Source organism: Felis catus, chromosome B1 (genome assembly GCF_018350175.1).
Source record: "Felis catus isolate Fca126 chromosome B1, F.catus_Fca126_mat1.0, whole genome shotgun sequence".
Taxonomy (NCBI): Eukaryota; Metazoa; Chordata; class Mammalia; order Carnivora; family Felidae; genus Felis; species Felis catus.
The window spans coordinates 16,905,656-16,918,144 of NC_058371.1; the positions used below are offsets into that span (position 1 = coordinate 16,905,656).

At 39.4% G+C, this 12,489-nt stretch overlaps 1 protein-coding gene across 2 annotated transcripts in view; it reads left to right on the plus strand.

Annotated features, from left to right (window-relative positions):
- TLR3 (toll like receptor 3) overlaps nucleotides 1-12,489 on the plus strand; it is a 108,939-nt gene that overhangs the window by 20,941 nt on the left and 75,509 nt on the right. For both annotated transcript variants that reach the window (XM_045055116.1, XM_023252208.2), the window contains exon 2: nucleotides 1,360-1,465. The gene's annotated coding sequence lies outside the window, so the exon portion shown is untranslated. The remainder of the gene's footprint in view (nucleotides 1-1,359; nucleotides 1,466-12,489) is intronic.

Sequence of the window (12,489 nt, forward strand, 5' to 3'; positions counted from 1 at the left end):
TGGAGCCTGCGTCTGATTCTATGTCTCCCTCTCTCTCTGCCCCTCCCCCACTCACACTCTGTCTCTCTCTTCCTCTCAAAAATAAAGAAACGTAATAAAAAATTATTAAAAAAATGTATACATCTTAATATTCATTCTTTATTATAAAAATGGCACATGGGCAAGATACAAATTCAAACAACATAGAAGAGTTTACTACAAAAATTAACTCCTCCTTCCCACACATACCTGGAGTTTTCCAGTCCAACTTTTTGGAAGTAACCCCTGTTCACACATTTTATGTAACTTTCTAGACCTTTCCTAAGAATATAAAAGAATATGATTTAGGTTTAAGTCTTTGTTTTACTTTTTACATAAATAGGGTCATACTGTATATTGTCTTGTAATTTAATTATATCATTTAACAATATAACTTGAAAATCTTTCCAAAATTTTCAAACTACACATGTTTTTGTTTATTGAATTAGCATATGTTATTGACGAATAAAAGTTTTGAACATAATTTTCAAAAATGTTTATTTACTTTGAGTGAGAGAGAGAGAGAGCAAGAGAGTGGGCAAGGGGCAGAGAGAGAGGGAGAAAGAGAATATCGAGAGAGAGAATACCAGCTCCTGCTGTCAGCAGAGAGCCCAACACAGGGCTCAAACTCATGAACGATGAGATCATGACCTGAGCCAAAATCAAGAGATGCACACTTAATTGACTGAGCCATCCAGGTGCCTCTGAACATAATTTTCAATTCATTTTGGAGAATGTATTTATGAGTCAAGTGCCCTGAAATGGATTTATTAAATTAAAGGGTATAGGTTGGGAAAAACTTTCTAAACTAGAAACAAAACTCAGACATTATAAGCAGATGAATAAAATGTGATGTTATTAAATTTTTTTCATGGTTAAAAACAACATGCATAAAAATTTTAAAGGACAAATAACAGACCAGACAGAAATGGCAGTTTATATGACCAAAGTTTCATTTTCATAGTATTCAAAAATTTCTTACAAGGAATAAGAAAAAAACATAAAACAGTAGAAAACTGGAAAAATGACATATTCAGGCACTTCAGTAAAAAAGAAATACACATGAACCAAAAGAATATGGGAAAAAAAAGCTCATCTTCCCTCCACATTTAAAAGATATCATCAAACAGCAACATATAATTTTCCACTGATGAAGTTGTCAAAGTTTAACTATCCTCTCAAGAACTATTTGGTGGGAATATAATTTGGTAAGTAGCATAAATTTTGGATAAAGACTGAACAAGCCATGACAATTTTAAAAATATATCCTTATTTTTAGAGCCTGCATTCTTAAGTCTCTCATATCTTCATATGAATTCTTTGTCAATGATCTCTTTTCAGCCAATCTTCCCTTTTGATGTGCAGGCAGTGTGTCCCGGAACATATGGGCACCAGGATGTAACAGTATCTGAGTGCCACCAGATGGTGATTTTACAGATAAAATCAGGTACTATTTTCCTAGACTGGATCTATGGTCACTCCTTGAGAAATACTCCATTGTTAATCCGATGCAGTTCTTACAGGCAGACAAGCTGTTGTCTACACTTAATTTGTTTGTTTTGAGTGTTCAGAGCTCAGCGGTACTGTCCATCTAGTTTTCTTATAAGAATTACTTGAGTTATCTTAAGAGTAAAAGCAACAGTTATAATTTTTTGAGTACATTCTATACGTTAAACACTTACTTTAATTATCTCTAATCCTCACAGCATTTCTTCAATTGGGGTACATGGTCCCCGCCTGACAGAGGGAGAAATTCATGCTCAGAGAGATTAAGTAATTTACCAAAGGTCAAATCGCTAGTAATTGTCTGAGTCATGATTTGAATTTAAGTTTGATTAGGTCCCAAGTTCACACAATTTCTAATACTGCATCTGTATTTCTCAGTAGTTCAGGATCATATTTTAGAACTCAAAGACATTTGGGGACAGAAAGATAATCTATTTTTATCATTTGGAAATTAGAGATTTATTATTGCAATAAGTATTATTGAAGAAAACTAAACATGATATTCTACAAAGTGAATTTCGAAATGAGCTAATGTAACTAACAAGGATATTCAGAGACTGTACCCTAAAACATTTGATAATGTGGCCTCAACTCTTTTCTGATCAATACTGTATGATTATCATTCCCAGAATGAAGCACCATTATTTGATAAGTTTTTTCGTAATTAAAAAAATTGTGGTAAATATAAATAACATCAAACTTACTTTTTAAACCATTTTTAAGTATACAAGTTAGAAGCATTAATTACATTCAAATTTTCGCGCAACCATCACCACTGTTTTATCATCTCAAACTGAAACTCTGTATCAATTAACTCCCCTTTCGCCCCTGTTTCTCAGGCCCTAGTCACCACGATTCTACTTCCTGTCTCTATGCCTTTGACTCTTCTAGTGAATGACTGGAATCGTGCAATATTTTTCCTTTCGGGTCTGGCTTATTTCACTTAGTCACCACGATTCTACTTCCTGTCTCTATGCCTTTGACTCTTCTAGTGAATGAGTGGAATCATGCAATATTTTTCCTTTCGGGTCTGGCTTATTTCACTGAGCATAATGTTTTCAAGGGTCATCCATGTTGCACCGTGTATCAGAATTTCCTTTTTTTTTTATTTGTTTAAATTCAAGTTAGTTAACATATAGTGTAGTATTGGTTTCAGGAGTCGAATTTAGTGATTCATCACTTAAATTTAACACCCAGTGCTCTTCCCAACAAGAATTTCTTTTTGAGGCTTCATAATACTTTGCTGTATGTATATACCACATCTTGTTTATCTATTCTTCTGTTAATGGACAGCTGAGTTGTTTTCATTTTTGGGCTATCATCAACAATGCTGCCATTGGGGCACCTGGGTGGCTCGGTCAGGTAAACGTTGGTCTTCGGCCTAGGTCATGATCTCACTGTTCCCAAGTTCGAGCCCCGCACCAGGTTCTGTGCTGTCCGCTCAGAGCCTGAAGCCTGTTTCAGATTCTGTGTCTCCTCCTCTCTCTGCCCCTCCCCTACTTGCACTCTGTCTCTCCCTCAAAAAGAAATACACATTAGAGAAAAAATTTTTAAATGCTGCCATTAACATGGATATACAAGTATTCATTCAAGTCCCTACTTTAAATTCTTTGGGGCATATATCTAGAAATGGAATTGCTAGATCACATGATAAATCTGTGTTTAATTTTTTGAGAAACCACCATATTGTTTTCCAGAGCAGTTGTACCATTTTACATTCTCATCATGTATGCATAAGGGTTCCAATATCTGCACATTCTCACTAACACTGCTGTCTGTTTTTTCAAATAAAATTTTTTATAGTAGTCATCCTAATGGATGTGAAGTGATATCATATTGTGAGTTTCATTTTCACTTCCCTAATAATGATGTTGAATATCTTTTCATGTGCCCATTGGCCATTTATATATCTTCTGTTGAAAATTACCCATTCAAGTTCTTTGTCTATTTCTCGTTTCTTTTCTTGTGGTTGAATTGTAGTTCTTTACATATTCTGGATATTACTCTCTTATTAAATATTTTTTAATATTTTCTCCCATCCTATGGGCTGCCTCTTTACTCTCTTTGATAATTTTCTGTAATGCCCAAGGTTTTAATTTGAAATACTTCTAATTTACTTATTTTTCCTTTGGTTGCCTTTGCGTTTGGTGTCATTTGCAAGAATTCATACGCCAAATCCAGCCATGAAGATTATCCTTTATATTTTCTTCTAAGAGTTTTATACTTTAGCTCTTACGTTTAGGTGTGTAATCCATTTTGAGTTAATTTTTGGATATGGTGTAAGATAAGTGTCCAACTTTATTCTTTTGCATGTGGATATCCAGTCTTCCAAACACCGTTTGTCAGAAACTGTTCTTTCTCTACTTAATGATCTTGGCAGTTTTGCAAAAATCAGTTGAATATATATGCGAGTTTATATGTATGTTTATTTCTGGGCCATTCTAATTCTTTGGTCTATGTGTCGGTCTTTTTGCCATCAACACACTCTTTTGATTACTTTGTGATAAGTTTTTAAGTCTGGAAGTGTGAATCTTCCAACTTTCTTCTTTTTCAAGATTAATTTGGCTATTGGGATCGCTTGAGATTCCATATGAATTTTAGGCTGAGTTTTTCTATTTCCACAAAAAAGATAGTTGGGATTTGGGTAGGGACACATTGAATCTGTAAATTGTTTTGGGTAGTATTGTAAATAGAATCTTTCTTTCTTTCTTTCTTTCTTTCTTTCTTTCTTTCTTTCTTTCTTTCTTTCTTTCTTTCTTTCTTTTAAAACTCATTTGCTTGTTTTGAGAGAGAGAGAGAGAGAGAGAGAGAGAGAGAGCGAGATGCAAGCTGGAGAGGGGCAGACAGAGAGGGAGAGAGAGAATCCCAAACAGGCTCTGTGCTGTCAGCGTGGAGCCCAATGCAGGGCTCTTTCTCCCAAACCATGAGATAATGGCCTGAGCAGAAACCAAAAGTTGGGCATTTAACTGACTGAGCCACACAGGTGCCCCAAATTATTTTCTTAATATCTTTTCAGATTGTTCCTTCTTAGTGTATGGAAACACAACTGATTTTTGTGTGTTGACTCTACAACTTTGCTGAATTAGTTTATTAGTTGTAACACGCTTTTTTTTTTTTTAAGGTGTGTGTGGATTCTTTGGATATGTGAGCAGAGATTATTTCACTTCTTCCATCCTTATTTGGATACCTTTTGTTTATTTTTCTTTCCAAATTGTCCTGGCTAGAACCTCAAATACTATGTTGAATAGAAGTGGCAAAAGTGGGCATTCTTGTCCTTTTCCTGATCTTAAGGTAAAAGCTTTCAGTCTTTCACCATTGAGTATGATGTTAGCTGTGGGGTTCTCATAATAGCTTTTATGATGTTGAGAAAGTTTCCTCTATTCCCACTTCGTTAATGTAATATAGTGGTGTTTATTTTAATATTGTCTTCATCTAGTTTTGAGGAACCAGCTAGAGACCAGTCAGTTCCCCTTCTTGAGTAGCTGGTTGTGAGTGCAATCCCAGGCCCCTCCATTATTAAACCTGCACACTTTAGGCCATTATACATTTGCCCAGTTGGCCCAGGACCAGGTACTAGACTACTAAGACGAGTCCCTAAGCCCCAGAGGCCACTGAAATTATTTAAATTAGCCAATCCACAGGGAGCCCCCCAAAACTGGCTAACTCCATCCAGCTCGCCATACATAAACTGCCTCCTGCAACCCATCTCGCTGTTACCCTGTCCCCAGTTGCAACCCCTGTGCGGGTCAGCCTGGAAGCCTTCTCTTGTTGGGAGCTGCCTTTCGTCCATCAAAGTATCATTGTGTTCTGTCCTATGATCAAAAGAATCTTTAAATCTTATAAAACAGTCCTCTGAGCAGGATGGCACAATCATGCCTGCTGATTCTTGAGTAGTTTTGTGAAGGGCCCGCTCTTGTCTTACTAGTTGGTTCCAGAGGAAAGCAGATTAGGACAGAATTGCCACTTGCTGAGATTTAGCCTTGCTGCTTACTGTTGTGTCAGCCAATGATTGTCCATCTCTTCTTACCCAAATGTCCTCAGTGTGGGAACATTAAAGACACACAGTGCCAATTGCTAAATATTAGCCCAGGAACCCACTTCAGGGCAATTGGAGGGATAGACCACTAGAGCTGCATTTGCAGGGTCAGGTGTTCTGGTGGGTTTTGGGTCACAGCCTGTGTGTTTGGCAGAGGTCTGTTCCGATGACCCATCGCTTTTTCGGCATCGGGTTGTCCTGGTTTGTCCCTGTATTTCCTGTGACTCCCATGGAGGAAGGTGTTGGTGTCCTCGTCTTTATGTGGGTGTCCCTCAGGCGGAGGTATGACTCTACCTTCCTTGAAGCTGCATACCTCACTGTTCTTGCCAGAGAACAACAGACTCCCAGACTCTCAGGGGTATCATGAGATGCATCCTCGGAGACCAGTAGCCCAATGTTTAATCCAAAGGGGGCCTCTGGGACAATAGCACCAGTGTCTCATCCCTGCATCCTCTCCCCCACTCTACAACACCTACCTGATTTAACCAATTGCTTAAATAATACAGGACCCAGGGCCAGAGTGCTTGGGCTGCAGCAATCGTTGCCCATATCAACATGCCAAAGACTGATCACTTGGAACAAGGGAACTAACGATCTTGTCTCAAGGTCAGGCTCCCATAGCCCTTTAAGTACAAACCCCAATCCAGGAGAGGTAGATTGGGAAGTCTGGGAAGGAGAGACAGTTGCCTTTGAGGTATGTCATTGGCCCTTCCTCCACTTTTCCTGTAACCATTCAGAAGATCCCCAATCACTTATCAGACGGAGACAGAAACTAAATACCAGGGCTTGAGGTAGATAGAAGCATCCCCCACCCCACCCCCCCATTAATAAAAATATAAAATATAGGGGGAAGAAGTTTAAAAATTACATATTTTATATATTACCTAAACGTATACATTTAAATTAAAACAAAGGTCCATAATTTGACCCAACTGGAAATCCAAAATTTACTTTAAAAAGGTATATAACAAAAATAAAAGGGGGTTGGTAATCTTGTGCTTTTACAACATAGGTACTAACATAACATAAACATTTGCTAAATTACACCAATTTATAAAGTTTCAGGGACTTAATCAACATTGGGGCTAAAATTATAATTATTAGCCACATCCTGGGGATCCTGCTAAATATAAGCCTGGGACCTCTATAATCTTAGGAAAATAACTAAGTAGAAAATGTGAAGAAGATAGTTATGCCTCACTTCAACTGTACTTCATCTAAATTCCTCATGGTCGTAGTACGCACTGCCCTGAAATATCCCACTGTGGACATACGCACTCTGCACAATGAGCAATAAATTAAAATGAAATTGAGTCTTTGGCACTTGCAAATCAGCTTAACAAAATGGGACTCCATGGACCTCCATCTAAAAGTTAATATGACCCGATATAAGTTAAAATAGGATCTTTAAAGAGTTAGACTTTTATAAGACCTAGTTAGTGATGATTGTCCCCACTGCTATTCCATTTGACGGCCCCCTTTGTCTTGTACTTAGATCTGTGAAGGAGAAATGGCACCTCATGGTGGGTTGCTACAAGTAATGCTGTGGTCTCATGTATTGAGTTCCCCACACCCAATACCCAATATTATTAAAATTACTAACTCTATCCAATCAGCAACCAGTAAGTATTCGCTCTTAGAATTTGGAAAATAGGTTTTACTGAGAATGTATTTCAACAGTGTCTCAGCTGAAGCTTACCTTCCCCTCTGGAGGGACACAGTGCACCTTTTTCTGGCCATGGGGCACATCACACATCACCTTTGCAGACAAGATCTTAGTCACATCTGTCTTTCTCTAAGACAAAAAAAAAATTTTTTTTTTAAAGTAACAGTGCCACTGCTAGGAATTTACCCAAGGGATACAGGAGTGCTGACGCATGGGGCACTTGTACCCCAATGTTTATAGCAGCACTCTCAACAATAGCCAAATTGTGCAAAAGCTTAAATGTCCATCAACTGAGGAATGGATAAAGAAATTGTGGTTTATGTACACAATGGAGTACTATGTGGCAATGAGAAAGAATGAAATCTGGCCTTTTGTAGCAACGTGGATGGAACTGGGGAGTGTGATGCTAAGTGAAATAAGCCACACAGAGAAAGACAGATACCATATGTTTTCACTCTTATGTGGATCCTGAGAAACTTAACAGAAACCCATGGGGGAGGGGAAGGAAAAAAAAGAAAAAAAGAGGTTAGAGTGGGAGAGAGCCAAAGCATAAGAGACTCTTAAAAACTGAGAACAAACTGAGGGTTGATGGGGGGTGGGAGGGAGGGTAGGGTAGGTGATGGGCATTGAAGAGGGCATCTTTTGGGATGAGCACTGGGTGTTGTATGGAAACTAATTTGACAATAAATTTCATATAATAATAATAATAAAAAAAGTAACAGTGCCATAGTTTGGACGGTACCTTTCCATGATTTAATAGCCTGTGAGTCCAAGTAAATGATCACTTTATTTGCTAGGGAGTGAAGTCCTGGGGTGCTTTCAGTTTCTCCCAGATGTTTAACCTGAACTTTTTCCATCATTCCCTTTAAGGCAAATCTGTATTTCAAAGAACCTTTCTCTGCAGTGGATCTTGCAGAGGAAATTTGCACTATTACACTCGAAAATGGTTAACCTTTTTGGCAACTCAGTAGGAAAGCTCAACATTTGAAACCTGATAGTACTGGAAATTTTGACAAGACTTTTACCTAGCACTTAAGTTTGTATAAATGTACGTAAGACAAACCTAGTAAGCATGACCTGGGGAAATGGTCAGACCTTGCATTGTGTTTCTGGCCTTGAGAGTAGCAAGTGACCAGAATCTGCCATGGCAACAGGCTTTAAAAAGACCCTTAAAAAGACACTGTCTCAACTGTGGTGTTAGCACCAGCCAGCTCCCTGTACATTTGCTAGCTTGTAGTTGCCTAAGACTGGGTAAACTTCTTATTTTTAGAAAGTGGAGATCTGGTTTGTAACTTTCCTTGTACTTAATTGGGTAAAAGTCTTTCCCACAAACCACCAGAGTCTATTTTGTGGACTTTGTTAGTCATCTTTTATTTGGTAAATTATGAACTGGCGTAAATTTGTACAGTTCATGTATATCGACTGTGACAAGGTTGTACAGGTTGCTGTATTTTGGATGAGAAATTTTTCCTCTATTAGAAATTGTTTCTTATCTTGCATACTTGTGTATGGCATTACCTTGATTGCATCCTGCTCAGAAGAGATTCATTTGACATACTCTTAAAAGCATACACGTTCAACACCTTTTAGTCCTTGTTGATTTTAGATTCACCATATCGCTTATTTGCAAATTTTACTTAATCTCACTTGTAGGGATGCTCCTCCCTGCAAATCAGCCCACCTTAAATGGGCCCCCTCCAACAAAAGCCTCTAGAATTTGTCCAAATTAAAATCAACAAGAATTCCTATTAAGACTCTCAGAGACCCTTTCATTATAGATGCTTTAACAATGTCCCCTCGTTTCCCGGAGTCCGTGAGCTCCATACGACGGCCATAAATTATCCATGGATTTTTGATGCAAGAAACTGCCTTTCTTGGCCCTGTGCCATTATTAGAATAAAAAATGTTAGCTATACTAGGTTCCCCTGGCTCACATACTCTGAGGCTGTGACTCTTCAGACCCAGCTGTCCATTATGCCTTCGATAACGGAAGGAGCACCCCACAAGCTTGACATGGCTACTGTGGTCTCCTTAATATAGGGTGGAGACAAACTTGGGCCCTCTGATACATGTTGCCTGCGGGATGGGGTGGCCTCCCTTGTCCCCAGTTCCTTGTCAGATGCCATGGTGCTGGAGTAGGTCCCCCTTCCCTCAGACTCCTTAGCTATCTGGGAAGCCCCTTCAGATTACTGTACAGATGGAATTGCCACCACCATATGTGATGGAGCTCTGTGGAATGTTGCTGCTTTCAATCTCCTAATTCGGATATTCCTGGTAAAGGGTGGAGTCCAGGTGTCCCCACAATTGGCCAAACTTCAGGCAGTCATCTGAGCACTAGATACTGTAGTCAGCTAATGGCTCCGTCTGCATGTTTTTACAAACTCTTGAACCGTTGCCCAATTTGTGCCTTTCAGGGTAAAGGATTCTTGAAATCTCTTGCCTCCTAATACCCAAAATACAAGTCAAAGTTACACATGTCTTTACATATACAAAGGTCACAATACCAAGCTTTAGCAGGACACTCTGTATCCCCTTTCGTATTGCAGACATTACTGATATTGACCAAAACACACATTCTACTTCTCAAAATAAACAGTGCCAGGCTCCTCTAGAAGGCATTTAGCAGAAGTTTTAGCCTCGTGGCAATGCCTTTATTTGATAAGCCTAAAGGGCTGCTCAGAGAACACCTATTTCAGTTACAATAAAACAAGCCATTAAATGGATCTGTCTCTTTCCCCGGGTCTTAATCCGTCTTAATTCAAGGCCCCGTGGTTTACTCACACTTTATACCAATTGTAATAGCCTTTCTCATTCCCATTTACTCTATGTAATGCAATGCGATGCAACGCAACACAACGCAGTACAATACAATACAATACAATACAATACAATACAATACAATACAAAGACATATAAAAGAGACTCTTTAATAGTGTCTCCCATATCTTTAGATATTTTCTCTCCTGCTCCCATCCTGTACAGGCTGGGGCCAGATCAATGGTAAATACTCTTCAGGGATTCATTAGACTAGGTTATGCCATGGGCCGGATACCTGCCCCTGTGGTATGGGGCCCATTTCAGCCTAAACTTTCACCCACCTTTTCCATCTCTGTGATCCTCTCCAGAAAATTAAAATTAGTTTTCCAGGTTCATTTCCAGAGTAATGTAGACTACCAAGAAGGGAATAGAATAGAAAGTTACACTTACTATTTAAAAATTACATTCAGGGATAATAATGGAATCAACATAATATCCCATAAAGATAAAACTAGATAGCTCCTCCTTGGTAATAATACATGCCAGGAGAAAATCAACCTTAGGTAACAGTAGCCATTCAGTTGGCTATTAGTCTTACTACCACTGGTCTTGGAGTTTTCATTAATTTGTGATTTGGAGGCTGAAACCCCCCAAGTTAGCCACTGTTTAGACCAAACATAGCAAATGGTGAGGTCCACATGCCTTCTGGTTTGGATAAGGCAGCTCAAAGACCTTACTGATTGCCCATCACCAACAGAACTGACAACTGAGGCAAAGGCCCATAGTCATTGGCCTAGAGGACCTGCTGACAAACTAATGCCGAAGTTTCAATCTCAGTCACACTTTAGATGACTAACAATCCTACACCCTATTAACCTCATGCACTCAAATCAGTCCACAGGATTTAAATCCTACTTGCAGTAAAACCCCTCTCCTCATCCATCTGGGGAAAAGCTTTCAGATCTTGCCACCCTTAATTAGACCATTAGTTGTGCCAGTTAGATTCCATAACTTTGGTCCAATTACAACACTGTCACGCATGCTGGGATCACTTTTGCTAGCTGTGCACCCAGAAAGCCCCTTGACTTAAAAGATATTTACAAGCTCCCAGACTCAACATTACCTTCAGCTTCCGTAAGGGCTCAGCCTTGTTATAGTACCATATGGCCCCCAAAACATGACAACATCAACCCCAGTGGATCTCTCTTGGGAAGGACGTCCCAGTCCCACATCCCAGACAACATTACCCTGGCCCAGGGATTTGCTGCTAAAGATGACATTGCTCTTTTAATCAGACATAACTTCATCCTGGACTCTTGGCCAACTGCCCCTGTAATGCCCACAGATAGCCTCTCCCAAGATACTGACAAATTAGACATGGGACGTTTATTGCTTTTCTTTCTTCGATATTAGGGATTCTACCAAAATTCCTGAGCTCACTGTCTGCATACTTCCTGATTCTGGTATATACCTCGCTCTCTGCCAAAACCTCTACACTCCCATGCCTTAAGGGAAATCATATAGAGGCTGCTACTAGCTGTGCTATTCTAAAAATTAATGACAGTTATTATCCAAGCCCTCAAACCCGTGGGGAGAGAACTTCCGACTTTCCAGTGTCTTCTCTTACCTCCCTACTCCAGCTTTCCATCACAGTCTCCCACTCTATACTCTGACGATGCCCCCACAACCATCCCTCCACAATGGTTATAAACAAATACCATGAACCTTTACATATACCTTACTAAACAATTAATTTATATCCTCCAATGACATAACTGCCCTTGCCAATTTAACCCAAGAGGTACACCAAGATATTATCGTCATGAAAAAAAAAATACAATTCATGCTTTTAACACTCTTTACAGCTCCACCAAAATACTGTTAGAAACCACAGGAATTTCAGATCTGGTTAATACCACTAAATGAGGAACTTGATTATGGGCAGGCCTACAAAGACTCATACTTCTTTTTTTCCTCTTTTCTGCTCTCATAATAAACTGTTTTCTATGGTATTTAGGGCAACTACGCTCTGTCTCTGGAAGTCTCCTTTATTATTTAGGACACTCAAATACCACCCCTCCCCCAAACTGGCTCAGAACTGATGGTCAAAACGTCAAGGGGTCAATTATAGTTTTTTAAAAATGCTGTCTTGACCCAGTTTTGAGGTCCCGGCTAGAGATCTGTCAGTTCCTCTTCTTGAAGAGCTAATTAACTCTACACTCACTCACTTCCCTTATCAGGTTCTCATACTCTAGGCCATGATACACCCACATGAAGTGCCCCAGGTGCAGGTATTAGACCACTAGAGAGAGCCCCTGTACCCTGGAACCCACAGAAATTACTCAACTTAGTCAATCCACAAGGAGCCTGCAAAACCTAGCTAACCCCACTCAGCTTGCCATACATAAACTGCCAATACAGTTCCAGTATGCTGTTGGGAGGTGATCCCTTGTGTGGCAAGATCTAGAAGCCCGCTCTTATTTGGAGCTGTGAGTAACAGAGTTTA